General features: G+C 38.6%; 1 long non-coding RNA gene and 1 pseudogene across 1 annotated transcript; both read right to left on the bottom strand.

The window, feature by feature from the left end:
- Positions 1–359: 359 nt before the first annotated feature.
- Positions 360–12,073, bottom strand: part of LOC126622694 (zinc finger BED domain-containing protein RICESLEEPER 2-like) — a 43,921-nt pseudogene continuing 32,207 nt past the window's right edge.
- On the bottom strand, positions 5,005–11,904 carry LOC126621324 (uncharacterized). Its single transcript, XR_007622885.1, has 2 exons — positions 11,434–11,904; positions 5,005–5,109 (listed from the first exon to the last, which is right to left on the bottom strand). It is a non-coding gene; the product is annotated as an uncharacterized LOC126621324 (long non-coding RNA).

Raw genomic sequence — 12,073 nt, 5'->3', positions numbered from 1 at the left:
TACCCATTTACCCCTTTTTTCACCCGTCTACGTGGTTTTTTTTTAACAACTTGAAAATTACTAAAGAAAAATTTGTCATAATTTTCGTTTTCTGACAATTAAACATCGTTATAGGTACATTTTAGCATGCATTTCCCTATTTTAATCATTTAAGTCCTCATACAATTCCAATAATTGAAATAATAGTTTACGAACGATATTTTTCTGCTACACCCAAACAAGTCTTTAATTATAATCCATATGATTACAAAGTAAAGCTTCTAAAAACAAAAAGTAGTCATTATCTTGAATACTAGATGATTCAAAGCTCCAAAATATTCCAAAACTAAACACTTTCGAACACTAATGCTTTAGCACGTTCAATCACAAAGTCTCATCGACTCGTTGTCACCAAAAGAGGCATACAAAAGAAATGTATAAATTGAATTAGTATCCCATTTAGGAACACCAACACTAATGCAACAGAGGTAAGTGATCACATAAGGTTTACATTGTACACTCAGTTATCAGAAAAAAAAAAAAAAAAAAAGCAAACAAAAGCGGAGTACCAAATCAATTGAGTTAGTATCACCATTCATCAATATGTATAAATAGAAGGTTTACATTCCATGATTTTTCACACACCCATATGCATAAATTGAATTAGTATCACCAATAACTCCAAAGTAAAAAACAAAAATAAAGATTAGTTTTTTACCACATTCACATCAGTATCATCACTGAATGAGGAATCTTCAACACGAGGAGCAGAGTTTGAATCTGGTTCAATAGTAAAAATTAAAAAGGCTAAAATAGTAAAATTTTGAACATATACATAATTTATATGAAATTTTACAGTAAGTACCTCGCATCTGACTCTACAACCAGTCTCGAGAACACATGAGTGCTTCCATTGTGCTTGAATGAAGTTGGCTACGGTGTGGACCGATAATCCTACCACCAGTACTAAATGAAGACTCTGAAGCTATTGTAGATACATGAATAGCCAAAATATCTTGAGCTATCTTATGCAAAATAGGATATTTAATGCCATTTGCCTTCCACCACGACAATATATCAAAATCTTGAGTCATAGGCAAGACTTTCTCCCCCAAATATAAATCTAAGTCAGTTTGTTCATTACTGATGGTGGAATCCATAACAAACTGGTCATAAGATGTTAAAGGATCACCAACTCTGAAATCACATGACTATAATGGAAAATCAGTTGAAGAAGAAGATTTAGAAGACCGAAGCCGAGGTCTATGCTTCAATTCATATTCTTTGACCAACTTAACAGCCAAGTCAAAGACTTTCTCAAATTTTGATGGAGCATTCTCTTTATAAATAAGAGAAAAATAATATTCAATCAATTTCATCTTGAACCTTGGATCCAGAATAGTTGCAATTGCCATAGCACCATGAATTTTATGCCAATACTTTTCAAACTTGATTGACATCTTTGTTGCCATTAAGTTTGTTGATGCACAAAATCAGTGAGGACTTTGGTACAACAGAAAGTGTTAAGTTTGTGACCTTCGCTAGATTGCTCTGGTCACTAGTGTGGATAAGTATGTAAATGGATAGGGATAGGGAAGCAAACACAAGATGTACGTGGTTCACCCAGATTGGCTACGTCCACGGAGTAGAGGAGTTCTCATTAATTATGAAGGGTTTACACAAGTACATAGGTTCAAGCTCTCCTTTAGTGAGTACTAGTGAATGATTTAGTACAAATGACATTAGGAAATTGTGAACACGGAAAATTCCTGAAACGAAAGAGACAAGAACAACGTGCACAAACAAATATTTGTATTTTTTGATGGTTTGGGGTTACAATCTCTCTCTAATTTGATCCTCTGATTCGATCTCCGTAAGATGTTGATTCGTGGATGTTTCGTTGATCCAAAGGGGCGTCGAGGCTTGATCTTGGATGAACAGTTGAAAGTTTCTTCAAAGGGCCGTGGGCTTGATCTTTGAAGGTGGATTTGAGCGGATCTTCAAGGGCTTTTGGGCTTGATCTTGAAGAAACAGTGATGAACAGATCTTCAAGGGCTTTTGGGCTTAATCTTGAAGAACGGTCGGATGTGTGTGGATTTGTCGATGTTGTTGATCCAAAGGGCCCTTGGGGCTTGATCTTAGGATGAACGGATGATGAACGATGAACACTTTCTTCAAGGCCCGTCGAGGCTTGATCTTGAATTGGTGGAAGTTCTTCAAGGGCTTTTGGGGCTTGATCTTGAATTGGTGGATGGTTGATCCAAAGGGCCGTTGGGGCTTGATCTTGGATGAACGATGAACGAAGAACGAAGAACACTTTCTTGATTCTTCGGGAACCTGGATGCTTGAGAGCTTCGAAGTTTCAGAGCTTCAGAGCTTCAAGGTGTAATATGAATTGGTTCCCTTTGAATGAATGAAATGGGCTTGTATTTATAGAATTTTCCAAGGCCTAATTTTGAATATAATATCCCAGATGAAATAAGTCGTTTCTGCCAGGTGTTGACACGTGTCCTATTTGATGACTTTTCTAACTTATTTCAATTTTCATTGAGTCACACGCTACGTGTAAAATTTATGTAATACATGAGCGTTGACACTTATTTATCAGTCAATATTTATTTACGAAATTTCGATGTCTACAAATGCCCCCACTTCAAGGCACGTCGTATACATGTGCTTGTCACGTGTAGGAGATGCGTTTTGAAGTCCCTTATTGTAGATGTCGATCCAAGGACCGTCGAGGCTTGATCTTGAATTGGGCTGGAGATTTCTTCAAGGGCCGTTGAGGCTTGATCTTGAATTGGGCTTGAGATTTCTTCAAGGGCCGTTGAGGCTTGTTCTTGAACTTTTGTTTGAAATTTCTTCAAGGATCGTCGAGGCTTGATCTTGAAGGTTGAAATTGGGCCACAAGGAGCTTCATGTGGTAGATGATTTTTGGCTTTGGTAGTGGATGAATCGGCACGTATTTTGTTGCGCTTGTTGACTTTCCACAGCTTTGATCTTGAACTGGGTTGAAGGATTTTCTGGATTCCTCCAATTGTTGATTTTCCACAGCTTATTCTTGAACTAGGTTTTGATTCAAGGGTGGTAGACACTTGATCTTGAATCAGACTTATGATTTCTTCCAGGGCCGTCGAGGCTTGATTTCGAATTTGGCTGAAAGCTTCTTCAAGGGCGGTTGAGGCTTGATTCTTGAAGGTTGACTCGAACACATGACAAGCAGGCACGAGGTGAAGGTGACGACTTGTTGCTCTGTTCAATCTTTCTAATTCACACCTGAGCAGTTTGGTCAACGGTATGATCTTCAAGATTGATGGGCTTTTCTTCCAGTTGGTGACTTGATCTTTAAGGATTTGATTCAAGGGTGGTGAAACGGCACATGCAGCCCACAACGCCTAGCAAGTCGACCCAAGAATTTGAGGGTCAAAACGAGTCCACCGTCAGAGTGATTGCAACTTTGATGATATGAGATACTCTTGCTTTTGAAAAAGTAGCGGATGAATCAGCACGTGCTTGGTTACTCTTGTCTCCACATGCTTCAAGGTATCATCTTCATTTCCTTTATCTGTTCCTCAGGCAGATGTGGCATCTTCTCGAGTTCTTCATCTCAGACTCTTTCTGCTGAGTTGACTGTTCATGCTACATTCTTCTCTGCTTGTTTCTTTAGGCAGATGTGGCAGCTTCTCGAGTTCCTCAGTTCGGACTCCTTCTGCTGAGTTGACTGTGCAGACCGCATTCTTCTCTGCTTGTTCCTTCTGCACGTTGTCTCCACATGCTTCAAGGTATCATTTTCACTTGCCTTATCTGTTCTCCGGGCAGATATGGCAGCTTCTTTGAAAGTACAGCAGCAGTGGGGGGGGCGAGTACTCGAGAACAGTGCCAGGTAGGCAATCAGGGAAGGGTTCCAAGCAGTCGGTTCCTTACCCGAGTTTGAGTGGAGGTTCCGGCATATTGTTTTCTTTATCCTTGTCTTTGTAGGTAAGAACAAGGACAAAGGAAAGGACAGGGAAGACGCATGATATGAGATACTCTTGCTTTCTACCCTGGTGATATGAGATACTTTTGCTTTGGTGTCATTTGTTTGCTGAGGTACCCCAAGGAATAAGGAACACTGAGTAACTCGAGAGGCTTCGTTGGGAAGGCATTCTCGGAGATGAAGAAAGGTTCTGTATGTCTGCCTTGCTATGGAGGGTGAAGGTGGACAGTTATAGGAGGTCCCTTAATACCTGTAGAGGTACTATTCTTTCACTTGTGTCGGCAACTAACGCGTGATTGAACAGTAAACTTTCACGTGCTTTCTCCTTCACCGAAAATCTTCGACAAATTGCCCGTGATTTGCGCAAAGTTGAGTGTGCATATGACAGGTGATGACGCAGCTGAAAAAGACTGGCGCCTCTTCGATATCTGGGATCGGCGCTTCGACAAATTACTCGTGATTTCCGCAAAGCTGAGTTTGCGTGTGACGGGTGCCGACGCGTCTGGAAAAGCAAGATGCTTCTCCGATTTCTGAGCTTGCCTCTTCGATTTTTGAATGGCCTCTTCGAATTCTGAGCTCGCCTCTTCAATCTCTGAAATCCCGTCGAGCGCGGATTTTTTATAGAGGCAGGCAGTTCATTTCAAAGCACACTTGAATTTTTGCTTGTACCTTCTTGCACTTCTAAGATCTCGATTTGTCCGACCTCTTCTTTCTTTAACACCTTTGAAAATGTCTGGCCCCTCCGATCGTCGTTTTGACTTGAATCTTGGTGAAGAGTGATGTGAAAAATAAGTTAACACACAAATTAAACCCTCTTTTTTTGACAATTGTAGTATAGATGTAAGTAGGGTATCGTTCTAGGCCGGGGATTAGGAGGGCTTGCTAATAACCTCTCACTTGACTAAAAAAAATAAGAAGAAACTTAAAAACACAAAAGTAGGCTTTAAAACACTAAACTAGACTCAAAGAGTTCAAAACAAACTTAAGCACACTTTGATACAAGAAAATAAATGGGGGGTATTGGTTTTGGTTGTGATTGAGATAAAAAGTAAAACTAAATATATGGTTGATGGATTAGCTAGAGATCCATTCTTCACACATGACACACTTGAACATGAATTGATTTTCAGTTGCTTTTCGATAAGCTATTAATACTCAATTCCCCAAATTAACCGTGAATTGCACTAATTAACCCTCAGTTTTTCCACAAGTTATTGGGTTGGATGATTGCATACGACAACCCAAAACATTCCCTACAAGTTCCCTACATGAGTTGCATAATAGAGATACAAGCAAGAATCATTAAGTTCTATGAAAAACATAAGCATTGACGAGACACTCGTTACTATGATTTGCATGAAACTTATGCCAAGAATTTACTTAACGTGATTGTGACTAGCAACCTTCACTACTTGTGAATATAAGTTCATAACGATTAGGTGAAACTCCCTTATATTCTAGCGTCAAATTCATGCATGAAAATTAAGCGTGCACTCTCAACCAACATACACAAATCAGTTTTTATACGAACGGATAAGTAAATTGAATTCACAACTTATAAATCACAACTGAAGGTAATCAATTCATATTACAAATATATTCATGGCTTTGAATTAACCTCTAGCCAAAATAAGTTTATTTACACATTATTAAAACAAAAATAAAATAGAAGTTTGGAAAGATTAAACCGAAAGAAGGTGATCTGTTGCGTTCGTGCCCGTGTGAACTGCGCCTCGCTGGCGCCCTCTCCTTTCCTGCAGCTTTCCCGTGTCTTATCCAGCTCATGCTGCCCTTCCACCTGCCCGCTGCTGTCAGTCATTCTCTTCAGTTCACGCTGCCAAATGGCAGCTTCCCCCCGCGTCACACTGCCTTGCGTCCCTGCTGACCTTCTCTCCTTCCTGCGTCTCTGCGAGCTGCCCAAAGGGCAGCCCCTTTCTCCTTCCCGCTGCTCAAAGGCAGCTTTCTCCCTTATCTTTCTCTCCTGCCCCGCGTCACTCTCTTCTATCTCTCCCCGTACTGACCTCTCTTCCCTCGCTCTCTTTCACTCTGCCCAAAGGCGGCTCTTTCCTTTCCCTCACTCCCCCTGCTATCTGCTGCCAAAGGCAGCTTATTTCGTTCCCCCCACTGCCAAGGCTGCAAGGTCTTGTTTATTCTTTTCTCTCCCGAGGCTAATGCCTCACCCACCACACTAATGCTGCAAGTGCAGTTTTTTTATTCCTTCTGTGCCTTTCACCTACCACACTCTGCAAAGCTTTTTATTATTTTTCTCTTTTCTGATCCCCAAGTGCTCCTTTTCTTCCTCACACCTCCAGCTCGAAAAGCACCTGCATGCATATTTACTATATCAAAAGTAGAGAACAACGTGTGTGTGTCTATTTATATGTGTGTGTATGCATAACAAAATATAAAACTTGGATCAATTACTTATTTTAAACTAAAGGTGGAAGGGATAAGAATTAATACTTAAACTAAAACAAATCTTACTTTTTGACGAATTTATTATTTAAAACTCATTTGTGCCATTTTTATTTTCTTTGCATAACAAATCCTATAAACACAAAAATAACGTAAATAGTTCAAAAATATAAGGAATTAACTAAGAAAAGACGAGTGAATTTGAAGTAAAAATATATATAAATATGATCCGATCAAATACCCCCATACTTAGCTTTTGCTAGTCCTCGAGCAAAACAAAGAAAACATGAAAAAGTACTAACATGAAAAACATTAGTTTCCCCCTATGTGACCCTCATAGAATTTCATTCGAGAAAACAAATCATCAAGAACCATAGCTAACACCAACAAACTAATCCAAGTTCATCTTCCTCATTCAAATATTAGCAGTAATCTTTAAATCATCATTGAAGTGTAGTGTGTGAGATAGCCATGCTAATGCAATTTCAAGTTTTTATTTTTAAAATCATCATATGCAAACTAGCGACCTTCTCACGGGATATGCACTCAATCACACATGTGTTTAGTTTTAATGTGTTTCGCTCAAAGAAACAAATGTGAAATTTCTACCATAAGCTTGCATAAAGATCACTTCTCCACAGTCATAATTGCAAAACTTAAATCAAGAGGACTTTTATTGGATATAATGAGGCTTAGGGATAGGGTTATTGAAACGAAAGAATAGGAAAACACAAGTTCCAAGCTACATTGCAAGCAATTCTTTTGTTTAGATTTATAAGAACTCAAGCTCTCCAACGATTCTTCTGATACCTTCAATCACACCCTTAAACTGAAACTTTAAAAACTTTTTATTTTCTTTTTATACAATCTTTCTTTTCTTTTTTTTTTTTTTTTAAATACAAACATGAAATACCCCCACACTTATTCTTTTGCCAAACACCTTCAAAGTACTTCACAAACGTTTCTCATAAGACAATCTCGCATTGCTCGCTTGGAAAGGGTAAGGAAAAAATGTTTCAGGTATAAGGGTAGACATATATGGTGATAAGAAATAAAAGGTTCAACAAATACGGCTCAAATTGGCAATCTAATGATATCATTTTTCTTTGGGAAACATGGTTATTTGGGCCATAGTGGTAAACCTAATGCCTCTATCATTTCCAAGTTCATGCAATCAATGATAAACATTTCGAAAGATCGTTACGCAAGTTCTAGAGATGTATCTCACATAAGTTCATCACACATGAAAGAATAGGAGTGTATGAAAAATGCACACACTTTCAATCGGCTCAAAAACTCACATAGGATGAATATGGTCACTAAATTCACATATGACGCTTTAATTCATACTTTAGTTTCACATTAACAAGGCTATGTGCATTTGGTTTTTCAAAGATGGTCAAACATATACAAAACTAACAAGAGAATTAGGAATTTCACAAAACACATGTTAACTAAGTTCTTGATGATCATGGTTCAAATTTGATCCAATTATATCATTGGGTCGGGAAACTAACAAAAATCTAATTCAAAACAATAAGGGAAACAAGACAATATTTTTGGATTTTTAAATTTTCCGATTTTTTTATTTTTTATTTTTTTTATTATATATATATATATATATTTTTTTTTTTTAAATAAAAAAAAAAAAAAAAAAAACAACAACACAGAAACAAATGAAATTCTAGAGATGTCTACCCCCACACTTAAACTGGACATTGTCCCCAATGTCAGAAAACACTATAATGCAAATAAAAATAAAATAAATAAATAATAAGAAACAAAATAAAGCAATTGGACTGAAAACTTCCCTAGTTTGCAGTAAAATCAAGCGATGACCCTCCAAGCTAAAATTCTGCAATCAACTTCAAGGGTGGAAAGAACCAAAAGTTCCTGCAAAGAAAAGAAATAATTCAGTTAAGTAACGCAAGAAAATTAATTAAAAAAAATTGCAAACGAAAAATTGAAAATTACGATAAAAGATAATGAATAAAACTAATAAGTAATCATTGGTCGTGCTTGTTGACTTTCCACAGCTTTCCTCTTGAACAGGGTGACACTTAGCTTTTCACTTGCAAGTGATGATTTTATGCTATTGTACTGCGAAGCTTTGCTCTTTGGCGAAGGTGCCCTCCAAATGTTGTTGAAGCTTCTCGAGTTCTTCAACTCGGACTCCTTGTGCTGGTTTGATTGTACGAGCTGCATTCTTCTCTGCTTGTTTCCTCTGCATGGCGGGCAGGCACAAGGTAGCTGTTTTGGTTTGATTCTTTCTTCAATCTTTCCAAGTGCCCACCTCTTGCTTTCTTTCTCCTTCCCTAGCTGAGGATGAATTGGCAAATTGTCTCCCCATGCTTCGAGGTCTCATTTTCACCTCCCTTACTTGTCCCCCAAGTAGATGTGGTAGACAAAACGGAAGCATAAGATGAAGAAGATGAGTACTCGAGAGCAAGGCTAGGTAAGCAATCAGGAAGGGGTTCCAGGCAGTTGGCTCCAGATCGGAAGATTGATACCAAATGCTGGCTGATTGCTCTCTTTCTCCTTGTCGGAAAACAAAGACAAGGAGAAGGACATGGAGAAAGTATGATATGAGATACTCTTGCTTTCAACCTTTATGATATGAAATACTTTTGCTTTGAATGGGTTGTTCGCAAGAGTATCCCAAGGAATGAGGAACACTGAGTAACTTAGGAGGATTCTTTTGGAATGCATTCTCGGAGATGAAGAAGTTTTGAGTGAGGCTACTTTGCAATGAAGTTCAACATTTAAAGAATTTTCTTAATGGCTGGTAGAGGTACTGTTCAATTAACCCAGGGTTACCGACACGAGTAGAAGAACAGTGCAACGTGCTTTCCCACTTCACCATAATTTTTTTTTTTTTGACCAGCTATTCGTGATTTCCGCAAAGCAGATTCTTCATTGATATCTGGAATCGGCGCATCGAGCTCTGAGCATCGTCGATTGTAGAGGTAGCATGTGACACGTGCGGATAAATCAGGAAAAGAAGATTTGCCCGTGGGTTGAAGCCCAGCTTTTGAGAAAGCTAGCGTGTCTTTGACTGTTGAATTTCCCTCTTTGATTTCTGAATTGGTGCTTCGACAAACTGCCCGTGATTTCCGCAAAGCTACCGGTTGCATGTGACGAGTGACAACACGTCTGGACAAATTGATCTTTTGAAATCCGGGGTTCGGCTCGTGGTTTCTGAGCAAGCCCAGCCTTTAAGAAATGAAACGCCTCTTTTGAGAAAAGAATCCGGCTTTTGAGAAAGGGAACTCCTCTTTTGAGAAAAGAATCAGGCGTTTGAGAACGGAGCCCCGACTCTTTGATTTGCGAGAGGACGCCTCTTCAATTTATGAGGAGCACCTCTTTGATTTCTTCTTTTTATAGAGGCGTTAATTTTGTTCCACAACACACTTGAGCTCCCTCCTGTAAACACTCCCTTCTTGCACTTGTTTAATCTTGATCTGTCCGACTCTCTTCTTTCTTCACCACCTCTGAAAAATGTCTGGCCCTTCCGATCGTCGTTTTGACTTAAACCTTGGTGAAGAGGCAGCTCCGCCTTCACCAGACAACATATGGCGCCCATCCTTCATATCTCCTATTGGTCCTCTTAGCGTTGGGGATTCGGTGATGAAAAATGACATGACCGCTGCGGTGGTGGCCCGGAACCTTGTCACTCCCAGAGATAACAGACTGCTCGCTAGACGGTCTGATGAATTGGCGGTTAAGGAGTCTCTGGCTCTTAGCGTGCAGTGTCCGGGTTCTGTGTCCAACATGGCCCAACGCCTATATGCTCGAACCCGTCATGTTGAGTCGTTGGTGGCTGAAATACAGAGTCTCAAACAAGAGATTAAAGGGCTCAAGCATGAGAATAAAGAATTGCACAAGCTCGCACACAGCTATGCCACCAGCATGAAGAGGAAGATTGACCAGGTGCAGGACACCGATGGTCAAATTTTACTTGATCATCGGAGGTTTGTGGGTTTGTTCCAACAACATCTGCCTTCGTCTTCTGGAGCGGCACCGCGTAGTGAAGCTCCAACTGATCAACCTCTGCCGCCTCCTCCTTCTGTGGCCCCGCCGACTGCTGAAGCCCCGCCTACTACTGAAGCACCACCCGACCAATGAATACTATTAGTTTACATCATTATAAAATATTTGTACTTTTTTTTATTTTTTTTATATTTTATATTTTATATTTTTTAATTTTTTGTTTATGTATTTATTTATTTATTTATTTTTTCATTAATTTTAAATTTTATCTTTTTTTTTTATTTTTTATTTTTATATGTAAATTAATGTAAAGAGACTTTGGTTAACCTTCCCCCACACTTAAACTAAATAACACAAACTCACAGAAATCAACCAAATAACACAACTAACTAAACAAAACAAAATGAAAGCAGTAAAGATAAGGGTGGAAGAATGCAAAGCTGATTGGGTTAGTGATTCCAAAGTCTCCCTTCGTTGAATGCTTGGGTTGCCTCCCAAGAAGCGCTTGATTTAACGTCTTTAGCCGGACGCATCTTTCCTTTAAATTTCCCTCGGCTCCATTTGAACCTAAAATCAAAGAAAGAAAAATAAATCAAATATCAAAAGTAAAATACACAAACACCAATATAAACATAAACAAAAACAAAAATAAAAGGATTAGCAAAGTTGCTAATCCCCGGCAACGGCGCCAAAATTTGATGTGAAAAATAAGTTAACACACAAATTAAACCCTCTTTTTTGACAATTGTAGTATAGATGTAAGTAGGGTATCGTTCTAGGCCGGGGATTAGGAGGGCTTGCTAATAACCTCTCACTTGACTAAAAAAAATAAGAAGAAACTTAAAAACACAAAAGTAGGCTTTAAAACACTAAACTAGACTCAAAGAGTTCAAAACAAACTTAAGCACACTTTGATACAAGAAAATAAATTGGGGGTATTGGTTTTGGTTGTGATTGAGATAAAAAGTAAAACTAAATATATGGTTGATGGATTAGCTAGAGATCCATTCTTCACACATGACACACTTGAACATGAATTGATTTTCAGTTGCTTTTCGATAAGCTATTAATACTCAATGCCCCAAATTAACCGTGAATTGCACTAATTAACCCTCAGTTTTTCCACAAGTTATTGGGTTGGATAATTGCATACGACAACCCAAAACATTCCCTACAAGTTCCCTACATGAGTTGCATAATAGAGATACAAGCAAGAATCATTAAGTTCTATGAAAAACATAAGCATTGACGAGACACTCGTTACTATGATTTGCATGAAACTTATGCCAAGAATTTACTTAACGTGATTGTGACTAGCAACCTTCACTACTTGTGAATATAAGTTCATAACGATTAGGTGAAACTCCCTTATATTCTAGAGTCAAATTCATGCATGAAAATTAAGCGTGCACTCTCAACCAACATACACAAATCAGTTTTTATACGAACGGATAAGTAAATTGAATTCACAACTTATAAATCACAACTGAAGGTAATCAATTCATATTACAAATATATTCATGGCTTTGAATTAACCTCTAGCCAAAATAAGTTTATTTACACATTATTAAAACAAAAATAAAATAGAAGTTTGGAAAGATTAAACCGAAAGAAGGTGATCTGTTGCGTTCGTGCCCGTGTGAACTGCGCCTCGCTGGCGCCCTCTCCTTTCCTGCAGCTTTCCCGTGTCTTATCCAGCTCATGCTGCCCTTC

The sequence above is a fragment of the Malus sylvestris genome, chromosome 5 (assembly GCF_916048215.2).
Source record: "Malus sylvestris chromosome 5, drMalSylv7.2, whole genome shotgun sequence".
NCBI lineage: Eukaryota > Viridiplantae > Streptophyta > Magnoliopsida > Rosales > Rosaceae > Malus > Malus sylvestris.
Note: the sequence above shows the minus strand (reverse complement) of the source record. Positions and strands in the feature narration are given on the sequence as shown.